This window comes from Cygnus olor, chromosome 11 (genome assembly GCF_009769625.2).
Source record: "Cygnus olor isolate bCygOlo1 chromosome 11, bCygOlo1.pri.v2, whole genome shotgun sequence".
Taxonomy (NCBI): Eukaryota; Metazoa; Chordata; class Aves; order Anseriformes; family Anatidae; genus Cygnus; species Cygnus olor.
In genome coordinates, this window is record NC_049179.1 from 21,502,146 (window position 1) to 21,526,745 (window position 24,600).

The 24,600-nt window shown below is 49.8% G+C and overlaps 1 long non-coding RNA gene across 1 annotated transcript; it reads left to right on the forward strand.

Annotated features, from left to right (window-relative positions):
- On the forward strand, window positions 1–16,610 carry LOC121076253. Its single transcript, XR_005823420.1, has 2 exons — window positions 1–289; window positions 15,410–16,610. It is a non-coding gene; the product is annotated as an uncharacterized LOC121076253 (long non-coding RNA).
- The last annotated feature ends 7,990 nt before the right edge of the window (window positions 16,611–24,600 follow it).

Sequence of the window (24,600 nt, forward strand, 5' to 3'; positions counted from 1 at the left end):
GAGGCTGCGCAGGGCAGTTAAAGGCAATTTAAAGCACCGGGGACAAGACAGATATCTGGTTTGCTAGGAAGGTCAGGTGGATTTTGATGGAAGTAGTTTTAGTGAAGTATACAGCAGAATGGGCTTTGGCATCCTGAGCTTGGGAGGATGGGGATCCCCAGCCAACCTGAGTGGGGGGCTGCAGAAGGGGGGCGGCAGGGGAAGGATGCAGAAGATCCCCAGGAGAGCCTCTGCTCACAGCCCCCTGCTGACTTCGGTGGCTGTTTCTGCCAGCTCTGGGACCGACCAGGTATGGCTATGGCCAGAGGTGGGAGCTGTGCTTGTTTATGGGAGTTATTCGTCTGCCAGTAAGGTGGGCCTTAGGGAAACATGTTTGGGCTGAGCGCCCCTCTGCGACTTTGTTTTGTGTTTCTTGCCTGGGGTGTTGCTCTGGCTCACACCAAGATTTTCTTCCTCTTCTTAACTGGTGGAAATGCAGCTGTGGAGTTGAAAATTTTGTATATAATCAGGTGTAAAATTGTGAATACTGCATATGAGAGCATACTGATTTTATAAGCTATTCAGCATTACAGAAAGCTAGTGATTTTAAAAGTAAATACTTAAATATTCTAAGATGCTGTTTTCCAGCTTCAGCAGAATGAAGCTTTTTTTGCTTTTTTTTTTTTCACGTATCAGGAATTTGTATTTTTTGCAATCATTCTGCATAGAGAACTTAAATTAGCCCAGGCTTCTAGCTTATACTTTAAAAACTGATTAACATACTCCATCTGTTGGTAAGCTGCGCAACTGTCAAAATGAGCAGCATAGCCTACTAACATTTCCATGTAGATTTGTAAGGCTACAGTCAGAGTACGAGTTATTAATACCAAAATAGCACTGTAGCAGGGAATATTTTTTTCAATATAATTGTTTCAGCTGGTGGATGAGATAAATGCGTAAAGTATAGTTGTCTTGCAAACTGGCTTCAAAAATACCGTCTGCTTATCTTAGAGCTGTATCTATTAATAGTTTTGTTTGCCCATTCGCAATAATAGCAGTTAATAAAAATAATTACTTTCAATATCAGCACATGTTATGAGTACTTCTGAGGGGTCATTCTGGAGCGTGCTTTGTAATCTTTTCAAGGCTGGGTTTTCGTACTGTGCACTCGTAGGCTGGATTTCTGTTGGCTTGAGAAGGACACCTATCACTGAAATGGGATTCTTTGAAACCCCTTGATTACTGCTTCTGCGTTGAGCAGTGGCTGGTATTCAAATTACCTCCCTCTGGCTGGTTTGGGTTTGTAAGCAACATCTATAGCTTGTTCACATAGCTTTAAGGTGGGGCACAGGTCAACTATGTGCTGCAGGTAAACTCAGCTGCAGTCTATCCCCAAACAAACACTGTAAATATTAACTGAAATGAGCACATCTAGCACTGTGCGCTTACACTACACTCAGCAAAAAGACATTTCCTCCTCTTGAAGCAAAAGGACAAAGCATAAAGATGAAGAAGTAGTGGCATAGTGATTTATCGCAGGCATACTTCTGTCGACAACAGTTTGCTCGTACTCTTTACCTTTTGATGCTGTGTTAGAATAGTTGTATGCTACCCTGACAACTCTTCCTTCATCTGAGGTTTTATCAAAGCTCATTACAAGAACAAGGCAGATTAAACAATGTGTTGAGCTTTATTAACAACATCTGTCTTGGGAGAGATTTTGTGTCTTTTAAGGGTGAGATGATCTGTCATCACAAGTGGCTCCCGTTCTTCCACGTCTTCCAGAAGGTGCCTTGCCTTGTATTCATCCAGAGGCAGCTTGGACGAGCGGGCTGAGGCTGTTAGAAAGAATGTACAAAGAGGCAAGTGAAAAAAGCTGCCGATACTCAGATCTTCAAAGCTGTGCACGTGGGCGTGCCTGCACATGTACGTGCACCTTACAATGTACTTTTTAAGAAAGCAATGCATATTAGCTAGTCATATTTCTATGCTGCTGCTTTTCCCCCTTATTTCTAGCTATTTTTTGCTATATTTACACAACTGCCTAAGTATTACTCTTATGCATCAAAAGCATCTTTCATCCTTAGAGTAGCTGACAAGAGGGGGAACTACCGAGTGTGAGGTCAGACAGGCCACCCATCCGTTCAGGCTTCTCTTTTTAGCACATCCTTGGGCAGATCTACTCAGCAAGGTACCATTTTATAGGGACGGAGAGCAGTAGTAAGATTAAAGCTATGCAGAATCAATAATAAAAATAATAATAAAGAAGAGTGGAAAGAGAACTGAAGCAGGGAAAAAGAAAGAGTAAATGGCTGTGATACCTAGGTTAGGGTAAGGAATATTGTGGAAGAGGGCCAGGAGGCACAGACCCACTTTTCTCATTCTGATTCATAAACATCTCAGCAACAGGTTTCCCATCTCTGAAGGAAAATGTGACTTTGGATGAAAAAGACAATTAAGGCATGTTGATTACAAAGGAAAATGCTTGCTTTTGTTTCTTAAGGTTAAAGACCGCACTTGGAACAGCTTGAAAAGAACTGGTACTCCTTGTGAGTTTGTGTGTTTTTTTTGTTGTTTTCTTTAACTGAAATGCTAATAAGTTTGTTTATGGGCACCTGAAATTTGGAAATATTTCTGAGACTAAGTTATTTGGAGCGTGTATCAGAAACAATCTCTTAGAACTTACTGTGTAATGAAAACAGCTGAGTAACGTCTGGGATTGACTCGTGGCAGCACTTCTGAATTAAAACTGATTAGAAGAGTACACCTGTGTCTGGGGAGAAGTGCTGGGATGGGAGTCCTGTCCCCCCAGGCCCAGGAACCCATCTCTTTGGGAGGTTCAGTGCAGACTTTGGCATTTGGGGGGGGGGAGGGGATGTGGGGGGAAAGCTTTCTCTAAATAATATTTGTAAATGGATAATTTTTTTTTTCTTTTTAATAGAAGCAGTCACAGCTATGTATGCAGCTCTAAGGTGCCCATGAAATCCCTTTAATGACAAATTAAAACAAATTTGTTTGGGGGGAAAACAAAACCCCAAACCTATATATCCCTATAGAAGTTCAGCTGTGGCCTCTGACCACGTGCAGAGAGCTTTAGGGGATCTCCTGCTTCCAGAGGGAAAAGGTCGGGTGCACCACAGAGAAGCTGTGGCTCAGCAAAGTGAGGACAAGCGTTTTAATGTGGTGGTGGTGGCGAGTTTTGTTTGCCTCAGTGTGGTTGTGGCTTCTCAAAGCATTCATATTCAATTACTGTTTTAGTTTGTTGCTGGAGAATACACACAAAGAAGGAAAATAATAATTTAAACTTTGCTAAATATAAATGAGATTCCGTGGGACAAAAAAAGACTTCTGTGGCTTGAGGGGGTTTTGCTAGGCCAGATTTCAAAGGCCCTTTTGCAGCCAATAAAATTACTGGAGCATCTTTATGGGGTGGGGAAAAAAAAAAGACAGTGTAAGTGCAATCATTACCTCCAGGAGAGTTTGTGATTGTGCTTGAAATCACATGCAAGTACGTGCACGTGTTGCTATGCACGCTCTGTTTTATGACCTAATATATGATATGTCTTTCTGGTGGACAACGGAATATGTATTAGAATTAATTTCTCATGAATTATCTAACACCAAATAATGTGAACGTAAATAAAGCAGGATCTGAGAATGCAGAGATCGCTGTGATCTCAGAGCGCCTTTTCCCTTCCCTTTATCTGGTGGGCTGAGGGAGAACCACAGAGGTAAAGGGCGAGAACTCAGGGCTCGAGGCCAGGACAGCGTACTAGGTAAGGCAATGCAAACCGGAATTTGCTTGCTACTTCCCTGCAGCAGGCAGGTGGGCAGCCCCTTCCAGGAAAGCAGGGCTCGTCATGCATAACAGCCGCTTGGGAAGACGAACGTCACCACTCCAGGCATTCCCCCCTTCCTCCCCAGCTTTTATTGCCAAGTGTGATGCCATATAGTATGGGATGTCCCTTTGGTCACTCGGGGTCAGCTCCCCTGGTGTCCCCAGCTCTGCTGGGCAGCCACAGAGCTGCCACAAGCAGTGTTCAGCGGTTACGGCACAAGTCCCAGGCTGAGATAAAATCAGCAATTAAGGCCAAATGCTTATCAAGTATTAAGAGTTTCAATGGGAGCTTGCTGGGCCATGAGGAACAGTACTGGAGCCTGGCTAATTCTTTCACTCTTCCCAACTTGCACGCAAGCGGCTGCTGCTGTTTAGCATGCATGCTCTGGAGGACGATTGGAAATGACAATCCCAGGGAAGAGCTCTAAAATTTGGAGTAATTTGTTGCCAGCAGGTGATCAGGATTTGTGTGCCTGAGTGCAGGAGTACTGCTATCTCAGTACACCAATTCCTTGCGCTGTTTGTGCACCTCATTTTAGCTTGCAGTCGATTCCTAGGATAGGGTGGTGTTTTCTTGTTTTCCTCCCATTATAGACTAAGAAAGCCACAAATTGAGCATCATAGATTGTTGCTCCATGTGTCAAACCATGACCTGAATTTGAAACATGCTGTTTACCTCTCTTTGTCCTAAGCAAAAAGGAAAATGATTTCTTACAACATATGGATTGGAAAGCACTCTTTAACATAGTTGAGAATTTTGTGTATGTATTTCTTCCTTCACAGTAGAAAATTCAGGATTTTAAAGATAAACTACTAATTAGGATTTTGGCAGATTTTCTTTATTGCTCTAAGCGGAATTGGCATTTCAGTATAGGAAAAGCAACAGTTTATTGATCTGAGGACTAGAAGAGCTGTCCATATGCATTAACATGTTTTCAATTATATGAAATGTGTGCATCTCTAATTTAATTTGTGTGCCAATAAAGTAGCAGCCATTGCAACAGTTGATACTTACTGCCTCTCCCGCACAGAGCTGTAGTCAACCCTAGTCCTGTTATAATCGTCACACAATGCAGGGGTCATCTTCCCTATGACTGCTGGCCTGGGAAGCTTCCAGTGAATGGTGAACAATGCAGACAGCCTGTGTAGGGAAGGGAAAGAAGGGGAGAGAGGAAATTACTGGCATCAATCTTCTGGCTCATTATGGGGGGCGTCCTCAGATGCTGTTGTAAGGACACGCATAGCATCAGGCTCTGTGGTGGGAGAGGAAAAAGGACGACAGGTGGACATGGGGAAATATCTCGAATGCCAAATGTGCTTTCCTTGTCTGGGAGGGTGTGTGAGGTTTCCATGTGCCCTCCTGCCTCTGCAGAGCCCCAGGAGCAGCGCAGCACTCACTGAGCAGGAGAGGCGGGGGGGGTCTCGCCAGGGCTCAGCCTCTCATTCCCCAGAGGGGAGCAGGGGCTGCCCTGGGGGGGGAGTGGGACCCGTGTTGGCTTGGAGGGTCGAGTGATGGAGCTTTTCACAGCAGTTGCTTTACTTTCCTGTCTTCTAACTCTATTTTCCAAGGGACCGCAGTTGGGGTCACAAGTACTCCTTGGGAACAGAGATCAGGATGAAAAATGGCTTCAGGTCTGCTTCAGGAAGGGCCTAATTTAATGGCAGGGCTGTGACCCAGGTTGGAGGTTGAGTTGTAGAGTGATGCAAATGAGAGAAGAGAAGACAGGTCATGTAAATAACATCATCCAGTGTTTACTGTGAGCAAGCAGAATGTGAGCAGGGGAGAAATCTGTCTTTGTCAGGGGCTCCTGCTGATCCATTTCTCCATGGATCAGCCGCAAGTAAAGTTAATCTGCTTATGCAGCAGCTGAGAAACTAAGATGCCCTCAATGCCCTCTTCTCATCTCTGCAAATAGCTCGAGTCTCAGAATGCCAGGGGAGCACAACTTCCATCAACTTCTGGGGTGGGACCATCCTGCGTGCCCTTGGTGGGGCAGGCTGGGGGCAGCTGGGAGGGTGGCACTGGTAGCCTCAGGGCTGACGGAGCCGTGCCACCAGGGCTCTGGGGCCTGTCCCCAGCCTAACGGAGGTGCATGCTGCCTGGGCTGTCCTTTGCTGAGCGGTTCAGAACGCGGTGTCTGGGGCAATCCGGTTCGGCCAGCACTGGTGTGTGCCCCAGTGTGTAACCTCAGGAGCTCTCATGCCAGGATGAGAAAAAGAAAACCTCTATTGTTGTCCTAATTTTAAAATCAGCTAAAGTGTGTAGGTTGTTAAATTCGGTATCATGTTTGTAAGCATTAGTAAGGAACGTGTAATCTGCTTCCTTTTTCCTTTCTTTCACTTAGGGTATCATTTAGAACATTTCATCCTTAATAATAAGATTGATAATAACATTGCAAGGGGCAATCAGAACTAATCCCTGATGCTTCCCTCCAATTCACTGTTGATTTCTAGGCAGAGACTCTGGGACATGATTTGGGCTAAATAAAGGTATTAGTTAGCAGGGAGTTGGCCAAGATGACCTCCAGAGGTTCCTCCAACCCAAACCATTCTGTGCCTCTGCATTATTTACCCTGCACCAGATGCTGACCTATGCTCCTTACCACCTCGCCTGTGAGGCAGGTACAGCTGCCTTCCGTTTGTAATCTGGTGCTGCCTTCAGGTCCACATGAGGTGATACAATGGCTGTCCAATTCACAGTGAGCTGACCAAGGCCTGTATTCTTGCAAGGGCTTGCAAGGTCGTCGCTATGTGAATGATTCCCATTAAGCTCCCGGGGACCTGCTACCTGTTCTTGCAGAGCTCTGCAGCGTCAGGCTCTGCGTTGGGCCAGTTCCAGTTTCAGTCTGACGCGTCTGCGCTAAACAGCTGATGGTCGGGACACTGCATGCTGCATCACTGCAAAGCAGGGAAACCTCTGAAGGGTCCCTGCAACAGACAGAGAGAACACTGCTTCTGTGGCAAAGCCTTTGCTGTTGGGAAATGTGGGTGGCAGTCTGCACGCGTGTGCACATCCCGGGCTTCCCTGCTGCGGCGTTTTCTGTGCTCTCGGTCCCACGCACCCCTTTTGTGCAGCTTTGCTGGCTGCAGGAGGACCTTAGCTGGTGCCTTCTGAAAATGCTTCTTCCTGGCTGCTTCATCCTTCCAGCCCCACTTTAACAGAGCAGCACGTCAGCCAGCAGGACCCCCCTGACATTGACTGCCGTCTCCTAAGACGGAGATTGTTTTACTCAGCCCCCCTCACAACCCTAGACATTTTCTCCTTGGTTAGCACTGTGTACATCAATCACCAGTTTTCATCACCTGAACTCCTTCAGCAGATTCTCAGTCTCAAAAAGTTAATTAGATTAAAGTGTTTAAAAATCATTTTCACAGGGAGACATGAGCAGAAAGCAAGATGCTTCTCTTCATTTGGGAAAGCAAGAGCCATGTATTATATCAGTTAATTGGTTCAACTAAAACTTGGATAATTCACTTCAGAGTGACTGGGATTTAATAGTAAAACTCTTCAGTTTAATAGCATCAGAGTGCTCAGGATGCACAAAGATGTGCAGAGGGCTGCTCTGAGCAGCAGTGACTGGTGCTGAAGGTGTCCAGCAGAAGAGCACCAAGGGCATGATCCTGCTCTGGGTAAAAGGAGGAGCAAGCAGCAGGCGGCCAGAGAGGAGTAACTGTTCCTGGGGACCTCTGCCAGAAAGATGGTCTTAGGACAGCTTCTTCAGCCTGTTCCTTGAGACTGTTTCCGTTACAGTGATCTACTCTTGTAGCCCAGTTTCTCCAGGAGGTGAAGCTTTACGGCCTCACCATCCATCCGTCGGCAAGGCCCCTCTGGGCACATTTGTGCCCCTTGCCCAGGGCAGGAGCATGGAGCTCTGCAGCATCTTGTGCTCCTCGGTGCTGAGGGCATTGATAGCTGCTGCCAGGAGGGCACGGAGAGGTTCTCCCCTTGAGGGTTAAATTGCAGAGCGCCCTCAGGCACCAACTGCAGTGGCTCTAATCTCACTGTGCTTGCTGAAAATGAGCTTCCAGCGCCCCAGCAGCCGGTGCTGCAGGGAGCCTGCTCATCGGCTGGTTGAAGCAATGCTGGCTGTTTTGCTTTCCTCACCCTGCAACGTTTTTATTCTGAGCATGCCATGGTGTTGATATGCAATGTCTTTGTGCTGAATTTGATCTTGGAGGCCCCTCTTTAATTTGGGCCAGATGTTCAAATTGTTGGTAGAAGTTCTGAGATGGCACTCACTAACCTATCTGTGTGCTTTGGATTTATGTGTGATTTCAAAGTAAAGGTCAATTGCTCCACAGTGCTTGGTAGGACCGTGTATTCAGATATTTAAAAAAAAAAGATAATAATTTCTAGCATTACACAAGAAATGTCTTTTTCACCAGCCTTCTATGGAGAAGAAATGCGTCCCTCCCTCCCCAAGTCCTCTTCTGTTGCATTAACCCAATATCCAGCATCTGTAAGATTGCAAAATGCTTTGAAATAGTGTGTTTTTTCATAAGTCTACTTGCTTTTGTTGTACTTTAATATTTTTCAAAAGCTAACACTATTGAAGTCTACTTTAAAAAACATTTACCACGAAGGCAGTGGGGGAGTAGGACAGAACAGGAATAGGATACCCACACCTGTGGTATCAAGTGTATGAGGTTATACTGGGAAGCATCGTGATTTCTCACGGGGCACTGTTGTGTACTTTTTGTTATAGTCACAATGTAGTTGTATTCTTCTAAAAACCTAATCACCGCTGTCAGCTTCCACCTGTGGAGTAGCTATAGCATTGTAATTCCTGGGCACAGACATCAGCAAGGCTACCTGAGCTCTGGCCTGCAGAGGTCGGTTGTGCCCTCTTGCCTGCTTTGTCCTGGTTCTGGCCAGGCTGAGGAAGGTGCTCTGAGGGCTCTGTGATACTGAGGGTCCATAGCAGCAGAACCTTGCACTGGCTGAGCAGCTGGCAAGATAAAGACACATTCAGGTTTCCCACGCTCAGACAACTTTATGTCCTTCTCATCTCATACATAACTTATGGCTGTATTCTGAAAGCAGTTTTATAGCCAGCCACTCGTGAATCCATGTGAAATGCGTCCACTCCGGTTTCTTTCTGCATCTTGTTGAACAGAAGGGTTAAGTTCTTTGTCTGGTAAAGGACATGCTAGAAACTGCTGGTTCAAAAAGATTAGCCATAGTCATTAAAGCATAATTGCTATTAATAGTTGTCTTCCTAATCAGACTTATCTCTATTGCTTCTTACCTCAGAGGAATTTTTATCTTTGTATTTTTCTGGAAATGTAGTTGTTATGGATGAAACTGAAGCAAAACCATGCTCACAAAGTAAATATTTGTAATTAAATGTGCCCAGCCCACGCGGTGACTTGGGTCCCTCAGCAGAGCTCTCTGTGGACAGATCTGCTTTCAGCTTCTGGTGACAGTGCCGTCAGGAAGGAGCACTGGAAGCACAGAACTGCCCCAGAGCTGTAGCTCTTTGCCCTGTCTGAGCATGGCCGCGTGCTCCTGCCTGCAGGCACCATCCCTTCCCACTGCCCTGCTCGGCCCCAGCACCGGCCTCCTGGGCTGTGGTTAATAAACGTGTCTGGAAGACCAGAGGAAAAGGAAAAAAAAAAAAAAGTATCTTACTTTTTAATTCCTCCACAACCTTGCTTTTAATTAGTGCACGTGCTCGTGTAATTTTTATCTTGGTAGCTGTGTCATTTACTGAAATGTTAGTGGGGAGCTGGCTGCTCAGAGGCACTTTGTGCTCTTCGGGGTTTGGGCAGGGGCCCCCCATGGCAGGGCAGCGCAGGTGCCACCTACTTCTGCAAGCAGCAGGCTGAGGAAGGCTGCCTGCGACCCGCCAATTCCAGCACTCAGCGCAGCGTTTGTGGGGACTTGCTTTAAACTTACAGTGCGGTACAACCCAACTGCACTTCTCTCTGAACGCCTGTGCTAGCTGAGCTGGCACTGCCAGCTGTGTTCTGCTCCTTCCTGACTTTCTCTGTTGCTTTGTGCAAAGGGAACAGTTCTTTCTTCAAGTCTTGTTTTTATTCTCTCCTGCACAGTCCATCGTGCTCCCTGCTCTTCCTCATTTTCAGTTGTCCCCCAGTTTCTACTCACTTTTCTCTTTTTTTTCCCGATATTCATATTCCCCTCTAGTACAGCTGTGCACCGACAGGAGAAATCCCTGAACGATCTGCCAGCCCTTTGAAGAACGGTTGTGTTCTTCCATGTCAGCTTAATGACTGCGGCCCGCTGGGGACGTGGCAGCCTGCGGGGCGGGGGGGGAGAGGAGGTGTCTCTGGGTGCACTGGGGGCTGCCCTGTGGGACCGCCGTCCCCGGGGGGCTGCCTGCTGTCCTGTGCCTTACTGCGGTGTGCTCAGTGGGGCTGGGCCCCCGTGGGCCTGTCCTGCATGTGCTGAGCCCTCCAGCTGCGGTCAGGAGAAGCACTTCGCTGCTGTGTCACAGTACGTTTATGAAGTCTGGAAGTACTGCGTGGCGCGTGGGTTTGGTGTGGGTGGCAGTGAGCCCATGCAGCAGGCTCTGCCCTACCCTGCAGACCTGCTTTTTCCCAGCCTCCCGGGCTTTGTGTGCTTTCTTATCTTTGGTATCACAATAAACAACCCTGGGTGGTGCCGAGACAAAGTCAGGGCTTAAACTGGGCCTCAGTTTTCCTCTGGCATAGACATGGAAACGAAGTCACGGTGTTTGACGGCTTCCGAACGCGAAGGAGGGCGTTTAGCAGTCAGCACCTCCTCAGATGGCTGCTTGAAAGTCTGCAGGAATACAAAACTCCTGCTGGGTTTCAGCAAATCTATCACAAAATCACCACCAGAGCCTGGGTTTCACCATCCCCGTGCCCAGGGAGGCTCAGGTCTGCTCAGCAGGACCCTCGTCCCCCCGAGCCCCCCAGCGGGCAGGGACCTGCACCCCCACCGGAGCTGCGTGCCTGCGCACAGCTGCAGCAGAAGCACGTTGCTGTCAGCCTCCCCAGTGGGAAGCCAGCTGGGTTTCCCAGTCTCCAGTGAAAAAGGAGAACAAAAATACTTCCCAATTTGCAGCTCTCTTACGTTTTTTTTCATGGCCTTTTAATGCTGGCAAAAGGTGTTAGGAAAATCAGAGCGTGAATTAAATCAGCTCTGGTAAATGCTTTCTTTTATTTTCTGAGGAAAAAATGACCAGAGCAGACATCACCCACTGACTGTTCCTGTTAGTTTTTTGCTACTGCTCCGAGGCACAAGTTCTTCCTGAACCCTCTCTAAGGCTACATCTGGAGTTATGGGGTGTACGTCGGTGTGTCCCATGTATCCTCCCCTGGCGACAGCCCCTTGGGCAGGATGAGACTCACTGGCACAAGCCACCTTCGTTGAGGGCAAGTTAGTCCATGAGAAGACACCAAGGGTGCTCTATTGCTTTGTGGCATGTCAGACCTGTTAGCCCTCTTAAAAATGGGGAAAAGTGATCACAACCCTTTACAAAGAGCTCTCCCATGGAAAAAAAATACACAACAGAAAGAGGGCATCCAAGGCTTTCCACTGGTCATGCGCGCTTCCAGCCATCAAAGCATATGGTGAGTGATGAGAAATGACATGTTGGAGCTTGGTTACGTCTCGTGTCATAGGAGGCAGTCTTTAAGGGTTTTTTACTCATAAAACTGAATTAACAAAAGCTTTTCTCATTGTGGAAGTTAAACCAGCCTGCAGAGCCTTGGGAAATGGTTTCCAGTGGTGATCCCTTGAGCCCTCTCCTAGGCTATCAGATGGATTTCCACCTCATCAGATCTCATCACAGCAAGCACAGTGTGAGCTAATGGCTCAAGCTGGCAGTGACAATGCGCTGTGACCAGTGCTGTGGGTCTGCTGCCAACAGAGGGTTACCTTTTGGTGGGCAGGGCAGGAGCAGAACATCTTACCAGACTTCACAGTTCATTCTTTGGCTCAAGAAGGAATTGACGTGGTGGACAGAGATGGATTAAGTGAGGACAGGGAGCAACACACTGAGCCTGGCAGGCTGCAGGAACGAGGGCTGGTCTAACTCTACCTGTGAGCCACTGCAGCACGGCCCATTTCTGCACGGGGCAGAAGATGGTCTCGTTCAGGTTTTTGGTGAACTCACAGGATGCATGGTTTGGGTCTGCTCCAGAGCATGTAGGGAGCTCTTGACCGGGTTAGGGCACAGGGCTGTACAGAGAAGCTGACAGAGGCAGGAGCTGGGTTTCTGGGCGGCTGGCTGTCAGCATTTGGATGCGCTTGGGTCGATGTCATTTGGATGGAGAGCTGCTCTCTCTGTTGTACACCACAAAGATCTTCACGCTTAGCAGGTCCTTTGGCTGGCTATTCACTGTGACCGTCTTCTCTAACGTTTCACTTTGTGAGTCTAAAATAATGGCGGGGAATGCAAAGCGGTTCAACTCTGAAGACGGAAAGTAGTAAAAATAGGCAAAAATCTAACCTTGTGCTTTGTGATGGGTTGCTCAGCTGAAGACAGTCTTGAAAATGCACAAGAAGTGTGAGGCTCAGCTGACACCCTGTGTCAACACCTTCCTGGCCCCTCACAAGCCGGGGAGGCCGGGTGCCCCTGTTCCTGTGCCCAGGCTGTGCTGAGCAGAGGTCCGGGGGCCCTGAGGCGCTGCCCCCCACATCCCGCTGCCTTTTGGAGTGACAGATGTAACCTACTTGTTGGGTGCCTGGAGGGCATTGGGAAAAGGTCAGTGATTAGAATACAGATGACATACTTTAAAAATGGATTAAAATAGCACAATTCATCAGATTTAAACTATGAGGAAGCAGAATGCTTGGCGTTAAGGTGGGGTTGCTTTTATAACCCCCTTTGAGTTTTGTGGCCCATTTTTGTGGAGCTATTTGGAATGCAGGTAGTTCTGCATGCTTTTTTATTTTTTTCTTCTTGTTACAAAATATTCCCACTGTAGTTCCAGGGAACTGAAGTCAGGACTTCTGAGCCCTCTCCTGTGACCAACACGCCGTGCACTGCCTGCACAGCACCAGACCCTGCCTGTGCTGCTGACCCGAGTAGCCCCCCTGCGCCGTGCCACCAGCGAGAAGAAAAACCTCGCGCTGCTGCGGGGCCTGGGAGCATCTGGCACCGTGTCTGCGTGTGGCTCCACAGCTCCCTGGGGGCCAGCTCACAGGGGGGATGCCGGCAGTGCTGCCCGTGGGTGCTTCTGTGGGGCTGCAACAGACCCTGGGGGTATGTCCACAGCTGGAGCTAAGTGCCGGGACTGGCAGCAAAGGCAAGCAAATGGCTAATTTTACCCATTAAAGTGTAACAGTAGGGTCAGGACAGATATTGTGTATTGTGTCAGTACTTTGCTCCACTATTTTAAAATAGTGATACTTCCCCAGAAGTCCCTGTGCTATGCATTAGCTGCCTTCAGTGCGTTCTCTGGCTGGAATAGTGCCTGCCCCTTGTGTGCAGAGGTGAAACCTGAGGGGCTACCCAAAGGCCTCATCTTTGGGGTTAGAAAATGCAAGTGGAAAAACGCCTGACCTGATAAGTCAGGAACAGGTTGTACAGAGGCTTTTGTAACTCTGAATTTTCCACTAGAATATTCTGGAGTTACAAAAATCTCCATACAACAGCTGCTGTTTCACAAACGCTTATTCCCTTTTGACAAGGTTTCTGTCGCTTCTACCCCGTGCAGAGACAATGCGACATCTTCGAATCTTTTTGAGCAGCTACTGGGGCGGAAACAGATAGGTTGAGACAGATACCTTGAGACAGAAGGTAGCTCCCAAGGAGAGGCATCAGCCTAATGGGGACTCGAGTCTGGTAAGAGAGATGGAGAAGACCTCCACTGAGGTAAACTTGTTCTCTGCATTGTGTGCTCCAGAGTGCTACTGAACCAGTTGGTGTTGCTTTGTTCCGTACCTAATTCCTATGCAGGAAACTACCCTGTTACTTGGTCTGGGTCCTCACTTTCTTGGTCCCATTCAACTGAATCCGCTGCAGCAAACCGATGGATGTCTCAGCTGGGAGGACCGCTCTCGTTTTCCCCGTTTTGTTATGCAGCAGCATATTAGGGCTGTGAGATCACCTTGCTTTTCTGAGGGCCGGCACTGCCCTTTTAGGCTGATGATGATGATGTGGCCTCGTGAACTGTCTCTGGTTCTTCCCGAAGGCAGCGACAAGCTGCCTGGCTGCAGGTGGGGTGGGCAGCGGTCGCTGTGGGGCTGCTCAGTGCCTCTGCCTGGACAACCCCCGGTGGTTCTGCACAGAGCCTCGTAGTCACGGCAAGCAGCACAAATGTTGTCTTAAAACACTCACAGCAGTTCAGCAGCTCCTTGCTCTGGGTTTTATCAGCATCCTACCAGCAATGGATGGGCAGCAGTGGAGCTGGAAGGGGCAGGAGAGGCTTTACCTGTACTCCCCTTTATTACAAGGGAAGAGGGAAGAGGCCGAGAGTGCTTTTTGGGGTGGCTGTGAGGCTCTTGGCATGCAGATGCCCCTGGAGCCCTGTGCCGTGGGGGAGCAGGGGGTGCCCATGCCCGTCCCCGGTGCTTATTTTAGGTGCAGCTTCCCGAGGCATCGATAAACCCGCTGCCGTCACTTGGCAGTCACCACGCGGCACAGTCTTAGGAAAGCAGGCTGGGGAGGAGGGTGGCAGCGAGGCACAGCTGATGTAGAAAATAGGCTCTGCGGCATTTCGGAATGTGCCTGCACGGAGCTGCCTGCCTCTGATTTGGGCTCGGCCATGTGTGGCTGCTGCAGGTGGCCCTGCTATCACTCGAAGGGCACTGACTGGGGCACAGAAAAAGCACAGAAGAGAGTTGGAAATACTCCTAAATGCTCTGAGAGAGCAAGTACCTAAAAATATTTGTTTTCACACGTAACGTGAAAGAAAGTAGCTGTGTGGAATGCCCTGTCGTTCACGGCCCTGGCAGGGCAGGAGGAGCTGGGATCACACTGGTGTGCACAGGACTGAACCTGGGTGCCACGCGTTGGTGAATGGCCCCGAACGTATGGGGCTGGGGCTGGGGCACCAGCAGCACTTGGTGTTGGGGCAGTACCAACACGTCCAGCTTCACGTGGTTCACAGAATCATAGGGTCATGGAGTGGTTTGGGCTGGAAGGGACCTTAAAACCCACCCAGTTCCAGCCCCCTGCCATGGCAGGGACACCTCCCACCCGCCCTGGCTGCCCCCAGCCCCATCCAGCCTGGCCTTGGGCACTGCCAGGGATGGGGCAGCCACAGCTCTGGGCAGCCTGTGTCTGAGCTTGAGGATGCTGTTTGCTTTCAGCCTGTCTCCAGGGAGGAGGCAGTGTCTGCCTGACTGTGCTGTGAGTCCTAAAGAAGAAATTTAGTCACTCGGTTTTCCTTTGCCCTTTGTGCGGAGCTCTTCTCTGCTCACTGGGGAATCCGATGCAGCCTTTTTTGGTGTCTGGATTTTCACTGTGGGAGCCCGTGGGTCCTGCACACAACCCTTCCTGCGGGCAGCACCACAGCCTGCTGCCCGAATCGCTCCCTGATCACAGAACTGGCACTTCTTGTGTTCCTAACTGGTGAGGTTAATAATTCCTTATTTTTGTGTGTTCTGTCAGAAACATTTGGCAATTTCTTTTTGTTTCTCTTCCTTCCTTTTAGATGCTTTCTGGGTGTTTGCAAACCCTCTTCTGCTCCCTTAACCTCCTTTCCTCGGCTATGGATTAGAGTGAGCAGAAACTACCTGTCTGCTTCTCCCTCACCGACTTCTCGTCTTCGCTGTGCAAAAACCATTATTGGTTTTTAAATGGTGAGGCTGTAAGTGCTGTGCAGCCAGGATTGCAGCTCCTCTTCAGGTTCGTTAAGGAGCAGCCGTGTCCGGGGCATTGCTGTGCCGTTTGCTGCAGGAGTGAGTGTCCAGTGTCAGCATCTCCATTGAGTCACCATCCACTTCCATGGCTTTTTGATCTGACAGGAAGATAAACATCTCTCTGAGCTAAAAATCTTCCCATCTGAAACTCTAGAATACTCAATTACCATGCGGCAAATATATTTTATATAGCCATTACAAATAATTTAGCCACCGCAATATGGCAGTTTAATTTCTGTTATTAATCTCAATCATTTTGCATGAGAGAGAGAAGTGCCTCAGCGTGATCTCAAGGGGACGCTTCATCTCCTTCTGTGTGGCTACAGGTGAAGCCTGCACAATACTTTTCTGTGTCAAAATGAGTTTTGCAGGCAGCTGGCCTGAATTAAAGCACCAAAGCGGATACACGGAAACTTTGCTTGCATTTTGTGTATGAACTTAATGTGTCCTAATGCGAATTACTTTTAAAGTATCTTACCTTCAAGCACAGAAGAGGGGAAAAGGAAATAAACCCACCCACCCATGTCCGTGCAGTCCTGCTGAGCTCATACTTTGCTGCTTCTTTCCTTTTTTAGTTTATAAATGTCAGCACTTTCCGTTCCCATGGGAACCTTGTCTTTTCCCTTGCCATTCGCTGCATTGGAGATGCTGGGACCAGGGGCTGGGGCTGGGGCTGCTCTGTGCTGCCCGGCGCTGGCTGCTGCCTCAGCTGTCACCGCCTGTCCCCAGCTCTGCCCACCCTGAGCACAGCAAGAGCACGGCTCAGCTGTGGCCGGCACAGGGGATAACCTTGGGAAGGGGCTGAGGAGCTGGTCTCAAACCAGTATGGGACCCATCAGCTCTCCTTAAAGTTCCCAACGACCTTGTAGGAGAGTTCAGGATCCCCCCAGAATGGAGGGAAACGTGGCGGATATGTGAGCACTATGGTGAAATGTCTTTCTGGTGATGGGACTCAGTCTCTTGGATTAAAAACCTTTTTGCTGCTGTTACAAACCTCCCGAACGTGCCTGAAACCATCTTAGGAGGAACTATTTGCTATTGAAGTAGTCTGTAACATGACAAAATACCAGCAGTAGACTTTGTGAGTTCAGCTGGTCAGTACTTCTCGGGGTTTAGGTCCTGTAATATGTTGAGTTAGCATCAGCCACCAAACAAGTGCTGAGTTTGCTGGGTGTACTTGTGTCAAGAGGGGCTAAAAGACACACAGAGCCAGCAGTGACACTGGGCTCGGCCCTGCCACCGCACTGAGATGTGCCCGGAGCAGGGTTCCCAGCTGACCTCACCCCACAGCCTGCGGCCAGAGCCCTGCAGGGGACACAGGCAGCTCCCCCTGCCCGCAGCACATGTCGGGAAACCCTCACCTTGTGGGCTCGGCTCGCGTGCTGCCTCCATTCCCTTTGCTTCTTGAGAGACCCTGCTGGTGGTGACTGGGCAGCTTGCTCCCGTTTCAGAGGCGCTGCTCTCAGGGAGGGTGCCACCAGCTGCACCTGCCCCTGTGTCTTTGCTCTCTGGTGAATTCTTGCTGCCGGCTTGGCAGGTGCCAAAATGCAATTGCAGCTTGTCAGAGCTGCCTCTGCGTCAGCACTGGGAATGGCAGAGCCTGGGTCAGTGTCCTTGGTGCCAAAGGGAACAGCTCCGAGCTGCGTCATGCCCCAGTCCCCACGGCCATCCCTGCCCTTGCATGGCTGTGCTAGCCTCCAGCCCCACCAGTGCTGCTCCTGCTGCATCCCCTCCCTGCGCCCTGGCTCCTCCTGACCTTCTGGGCACGGGTCCTGGCTCTCAGAACCTGCCCACATTTGCTGCGGCAGCAGCCATGGTCGATTTCTGCTCTGCCACGACGCTGAAGTTCTCTCGATGCTCGGTGCTGTGCAGGTTTCTTCAGAGGCACAGAAATAGTTTTATTGTGCAAGGCTACGATACAGGTGCATGCAGAGATGTCATTCCCAGGAGCGGTTCACCCACACTTCAGGGCAGGAGAAGGCTCCCTGGGTGTGCTCTGTCCCTGCTGGCCTCACATGGCCGGGCAGCAGCAGGGCTGGGGCTGAGCAGCGTGGGCACGAAACCTCCCCCTGCATCGCCCCATGGTCATGGTGGCGGCCTGCAGACCGCTGTGCCTGTAATTTGTTCCCAGTGCCACCTCAGAGCATCGTGGACATTGCAGTGACATTTTCCCCTCCTTCCAATATGCCCCCGCGGTGCCAGCGGCCGCAGCAGAGCTGGCAGTGCGGCGACCAAGCTGTCACGGCCGGGCTGTCCCTGCTGCTGCACGGGGCTGAGCGGGTGCGGGATGCACGGTGCTCTGTGAAGGGATTTGGCTGCGCTCTGGGAAGCCGGATTTTCAAAGCAGGGAGGTTAAATGCTACCTGCTTTCAAGGCCTTCACCTCATTTTTAACTCCTCATTCTTTCATGTTCCCTTCCTGCTTTTTGAAGAAGAGCGTTTGCAAATCTCTGCAAGGGCCCAAAGCAGCCTCAGGGCAGGGCTGGGGACAAGCAGGGGTGCCCCATCCTGAGCTGCCGTTGCCCCGCCTGGGGAAGCTGGTGTCCCAGCAAGATGGTCTGGTGGAAATGGGGCTGGGGGCGCTGAGAGGCAGCGAGGCCCTGCTGGGGCCGCACATCCCAAGGGAACAGCACGGTTGGGCACACCGCAGGCCTCGGCTCCTGCACTGTTCTGGTTTGGCTCCTGGCCACTGGCACATTCCCTGTCTTTTTTCCATGTCTTTCTGTGTTAGAGGACAGAACCTCTAGCCCCCAGGTGTTTTCCTTACCATAACCATATCTATACACCTTAATAAAGTCAGCTCTCAGTATCCTTCATGAGCTAAGCAGACGGAGCTCTTTGGGTATTTTTGCCAGCCTTTCAGCGATTTCTCTCATTCTCGCCTGCGCTGCCTGCACGTTTCTGTACAGAATTCAAATGCCAGAACTGAATGCAGATTTCCAGCACCGGCCTAAACCCCGGGTAATTGAATTTTCCATGGGCAGAGCACCCTCCTGCTCTTTGTGTGCCCGAGGGGCTGCGTGCCCGGTGTGCCCCGTGCTCGGAGCAGCCCCGCTGTGCCAGGCCCGAGCGCTCAGAGCTCCATGTGCCTCAGCTGCTCCTCCCTGTGAGTGACTGTCCTGCCAGGCTGTTAATCATCCGCGTGTTTTATCAGCAGTGATCTCGCATTTGCTAACACTTTGCAGATCAGAAAACACAGCTCCTGGTCCCGCGGAGCCCCCCTGTGTGCCCGGCAGAGAGGCTGCACAGTGCCGGCACCCCTCGTGCCAGAGCAAGCGCGTGGCACATCCCACATCACCACACGTCCGCACTGTTCACGTCGTTGAAGTCTTATCGAGGGACACGATCGTGTTTATGTGACAGAATCTGTTGTCTGTAAAACTGTGTTGGCAATAATTACATTTGCATCCCTTGATTATGTCTCGTTTTTTCCGTTAGTTTTCCTCTATAGAAATCTGCCAGTCTGCTTGAATGTCAGGAAGGCATCAGCACTTTCCTATCTGCTGGATTTTTCACAGTATTCAAAGGTGTATTCAAAATCAACAGCATTGGGTCAACAGACTCTTTTCAGATTCAGGTGTTCCCGATTGCTGCTGCTTAACATCTTCCATGGCCGCGGATTTGTTCTTTGTTCTCCTGGGCTGGTCGCTGCCCTCCGCCCCTCATACCTTGGATGACTTTTAATTGACCAGCTAATGCCTGCTCCCCCATTTCTCATTTTCCAGGTATTGGTTTTTCATTTCTGACTACAGACTCAGAACAAGAAGACGTTTTTACTCAAAAATACTTCACTATTGATTGCAGAGTGGCAGTTATTGACTGCCTGCTGAGCTCCTCACAGAGAAGCGTTAGCTTTCAGTCATATTTTCCTATCTGTGTTTTCTTCTCAATCTCTTTGTTCGTAATTCAATTGATTAGAAGCATCAAGTATATATAAAAATATTCCTGCAGTTAATGACTTTAATAAACTTATTTAATAGGTGTATATAATACCATATTATGTACAACTGTGTAAATGTAATGCACTTTCATTTTTGTAGCGGTTTGGCTTGGTGCAGAATGACATTCTGATTGCAGGGAGACGTTGGCTGTGTCTGGACACTGGGCACACCTGTCTGTCCATATACATGTCCTGGGCTGGACCATCCTCTTCTGCTCACACTAAATGCAATCAGGCCGTGATTGCTGATCCCTAGGCAACCACGCACAGCCTGCCCGCTGATCATTTCTTCTCTATTCCTCCTAATAAAGGCCAAAAAAGAGCTGCAGCCTTTGGGGTGTACTTCAGGTGTCCCCGTGCTGCTACTGTTGTTCCCTGAGCTGCCGGCCCGTGGTGCAAGGCGAAGGCTGGAGCCAGGATGTGGCCCCGGCTGGCTGGGCTGGGACAGGGCAGCGAGGGGGCAGACGATGGGGAGAGCAGAGCGTGGTGTGTCGATGGGGAGAACCGAGCGTGGTGTATCGTAAAGCTGGAAGAGACAGGAGATGCTGGGTGGGGGGGTGTGCAGCATCAGCAGTGAAGGGGCTCGAGGCGTATAGGAAATTAAAGGAGGGGATTTTACCACGGTTCATCTGGATGAGCACAGCCACGGTCCCTCGAAGCCGGTGTCCCTGCAGCCTGCAGGAGCAGCCAGGCTGGTGGGGCCATGCTCCAGCTACCCCCAGCTTGCAGAGCCATGAGCGTTAAATGGTTTGGAAACTGGTTAATATAGATGCCAAATGCTTTCCTAAATATTCTTCCACTTGGGTATTTTTTCTTACGGGAAAGACTTATTTTTCCTATGCACAATACCTACTCTTTAATTTCTTTTCTGCGGCTAAGCACAATCTCTGAATCCCAGACAGCAGTCAGAAATCTGGAGGGACAAGGGGATTTCATATTGACTCTAAATAAAAGGATAACTATACACAAAGAAAAAAAAAACTACAAAAGCAGAAGCAAAAACCCAAGGGTTTCCTAAAGTGGAAGGGAAAGTTTAATTTGCTACCCAGCACCACCACTGCAGCACCAGAGAATGGTCCTGCTGTGGCTCCAAGAGCTGCGCAGCTCTCACCCTCCCCCAGCCCCTCCGGTGGCTAAAATCCCCTGAAATGCATCTTTTTCCTTGTAATTCATTAACCTCTAAACAGGATCTGTTTTCTGGAGAAAAGGCTATTTACCTAATAACCAGTGTGCATCATCACTGCATTGATTTTCCAGAGCCTTATCAATAGAAACAGCATTAAGCGGCTCTGGCAGACTCAAGGTTGGGGAATAACACACTGGATTCACCTCGTTAGACTCGAACAACGCCAGCTCTGTGGATGGTGCATTTGCAAGAGGAGAAAACAAAGAAAACCAAAATGGAGGAAGAACTGGCCGGTGGCACCGCCCCTGGCCTCAGCTTCAGCAGCTGCCTTGCCCAGCCCGACTTTATTCTCTCTGCTCGCTGTGCAGCCTGAGGTGGTCAAATGTGGTCGTGCCACCAAAATGCTGGAATGTTTGAAGATAATTCCTAGGAGCAGCAGTGCCTGAAAAAGTGCGTTTGCTGCCTCTCAAGGTGGGCCCCTAAATAGCCTTCACAACCCTCCTTATCTCTTTCCACCCGAAATATGCAGTAAATGCACAGGCCTCGGAAATGTGAGGGATTATCCACTCCCTGTTGACAACCTAATGACATGGTTGTAAACACAAATTATCTTTGCAGTACTCTTGCAGCTGAAATGGCCAAAAAATCTGTATATTAAATGATGATGATGAGCAGTAAATATTCAACCCAGGCTGTTGAATTTTTAGATGCAGAAGCACCCCAGGAATCCATTTACTTCAAACAAAAGGGTTCTACTAGAAGTGCTTTGAAGGAAATAATTTTAAACATATTTAAGAGAAAAATAAAAGCAGGCTAAAAAAAAAAGCGATGCCCATTGCCTGAAACACTCTCATCATACAAATGCGTTTTCCTTACACCATGCCCTAGCGCTGGTCATTTTAGCAAGGCCTCTGACTCACTTCCTTCATGCTCCTTACACAGTAAATGTTGGTTTGAAGTGCATTGGACCTGTGCAGAGCGCCTTCCGACACGTGGGGGCTGCAGGCTGCAGGTTGCAGGGTGCGGAATGTGGGGTGCAGGATGCGGGATGTGGGTTGTGGGATGTGGGAGCTGCCGCAGCACCCCCAGCCCCACCGCTGCAGGAACCAGGCAGAGCCCAGTGCAGCCATGCCTCAAGTCGTTGAGATTGAATCTAAATTAAATCCAGCGCTTGTCAAACCCTATGAAGTTACCGCGAGTGGATGGAGCAGCATTTGGCTAGTTGCTGTTAATAGGGTCAGGCTGCAGCTGAACAGACTTGCTCTGCCTTTGGGCAGCTTTTCCTCCCTGCTGACCTCAAGAGAGATTTTGGGAGGGCTCCCGCAGGCTCGTACCCTACCGTCCTCTCACGGGGCTGAGGAGCAACCTTGAATTAATGCTGCGGGATGTGTCATGTTTTTTCCTGTAGAAAAGCATGGGCTTGACCGCACTGTGCAGCAGCTCTCTGAGCCTGCTAAAACCTGGTGGAGCGTGGTCCTGGGGGGACAGGAGCCTCGCACAGATCAGGATCCCCGCGGGCACCAAAAGGATGGGGCTTAATAGAGTTTTGGTGCCCAGATCCTGCTGAATTCTGTCTCTGGGTCCCTTGAGCTTCCCTGAAAATCCCTTCCTGATGTATTTACTTATGCTTGAATTCTTAAATGTTGGTGGTAGCATTAGCAAATCCAAGACCTCATGCCTGAAAATCAGGACCCAGGGGTGTGAACCATGGGACGGAGAGCGAAAATCCCCAGGGCTGCATTTCCCTGCTGTCTTATTTCTGACCCCCTGCTGAGCACACTCTGCTGTGTATGCCTCACATTTTCAAGCATTCTTTCTCAATCAAGAGAGAGAAATATATATATATATATTGACAGAGACTGTGATTACTTCTTAGTCATGGAGAGCAAGAAGCAGGACTTTCAGAAAAAATACCACTAAATATGACAATCATAAAAGCAATCACAAGCACTGGCCAGGATGCATGGCCTGGTGGTGGGGCACAGGAAACTTTCACTGGGCATGTTGGTGGGGATGCAGCTTTTCACCGTGCCCAGTGCCAGCACCCATGGACACGCACACCTTTAATGCATTTCTGAGAAAGCCCATTTCACAACCCCGCTTCTGCACAGCTGTGCACGGCTCTTCTGCAGAGCTCTGGTCTTAGAGCTGCTACTCTGCAAGGAGAACAATGCAAGAGAAAGTTAAACGTGTGCTGCATGCTTCCAAGGGAGGGCCTGGGCTTCATTGTCCCCTGCCCTTCATCTCGATCTCTCTCCCCTCTGCAGTGTGCCCAGCGCCGAGCTGAGTCCTGCCTGCACGTGCAGTGCTCCCAGGGAGCAGAGAGGCCTCCTACCTGCTGGCAACAATGCTGACAGAAGCAGCCAGTAAACAGAATTATAGGAATATTTTAAATGGATTGCTGGGCTGGATTCGGAACTATTCCCCAGTTGTATTCTCTAGATATAAAACAGAGTGTACCTTGCTAGCACAAAACCAACAAGAGCATTTTTTTGTGTTACCTCCGTAAGTACCCAAGGAGACTGAGAGTTGTATTTGCACTTTTAAGGATTAGTGATGTAAATGTCTGCCAAAGCAGTGACTCAGAAAGAGGATAAATCCTGCATGCCCCATCCAGCCAGTCACAAGAACAGTGCCTCCAATCTGGAGTCTCTGCTGCGAGCACATGGAGCAAAGCTTTTTGTGACAGACTTATCATTAGCTCTGCAAGCAGACAAAAAAAGTCAAAGCAATTGTTTGCTGTGAATTGCCGGCTTGAGCAGTCACACTTCTGTGCTGTCTCTCTCCTTCACAAGTGAAGTGAAGAAATCCATGCATAGAGAGCCTAAAAATGATCTCTAGGACCAAAAAAAGGCTGGTGGCTTGGAGCCCACAGGGAACCTTGCAGGCTCTGCCACAAGAAGGGAGGGAACTGTTTTTCAAGAAGCCCCGAGCCCTGCTGGATACGATCAGGAGTGAAGGTGGGGAGATGTCTGGCAGCCTACACACTGCCCGAGGATGGCGGGGCCCCCAGGACGGGAAGGAGAGCTCAGTGACGCTGCACCATGAGGCGCTGGCCTGCAGACACAGTGGGAGGCAGAAGGAGCAAGGTGCTGCAGTGACCAGTGGCACAAACCGCATCTCCTGCAAGAGCCCAGCATCCCGGGCAGGCATCCCCCCGGATGAAATGCTGCCTGCTTCTGCTGATTGCTGGGCAGTGCGGTACCTAACGCCCTCTGGAGAGATGCTCCTGCTCCGGGTGACAGATCGTGCCCAAGAAGCAGGGTGTTATACGGGGTGGCATCAGGCTGAGGCTTGTAAACGCTGCTAGCACAGAAATTGCACTGCTGTAACCCAGGTTGTTTATGGAGGCTCGTTGCTGGTTCCTGCCGAGCAGAGGCTGTTTGGTACCAAATCACACCGCTCACAACCGAGGCTGGAGCACGCCGTCCCCTGCACTGCACCCGTGATGGGGTCCCCAAGCACAGGACCCCCCATCCCCTCTTTCTTCACCGTCATTGCAACGGGTGACCACAGGGAGGACCTGCCCTGTGCCCGCCCTGCGTGGGGCTGCAGGGAGGGTGCCTGAGCTTGGTGCTGCTGCCCCGGCCCTTCCCAGCTCCTTCCCCACGCCGTGAGCTGCTCCAGCATCCCTGCAGCGCCAGGAGGCGTGGAAGGGTCTCAGGGGCCGACTGCTGTGACCTGTCTGACAGCACAGCTCCGTAATTACTCCCTGAAATACCCGCCTCAAGCCAAAAACTTTGTGCTAGGACTGAAGGAGACCTCAGCCTAATGAGCCTGTCCCCGTATGTCAGCAGTAATTAATCTGCATCGCCCTGCAGGTTCCCACCTCCTCCTAACAGGCTGAAATGCTATCTTCTGGTTATAATTGCAAATTATGGCTAAAATTTTACATGCCTGCAATTTGGGAAGCTCGAT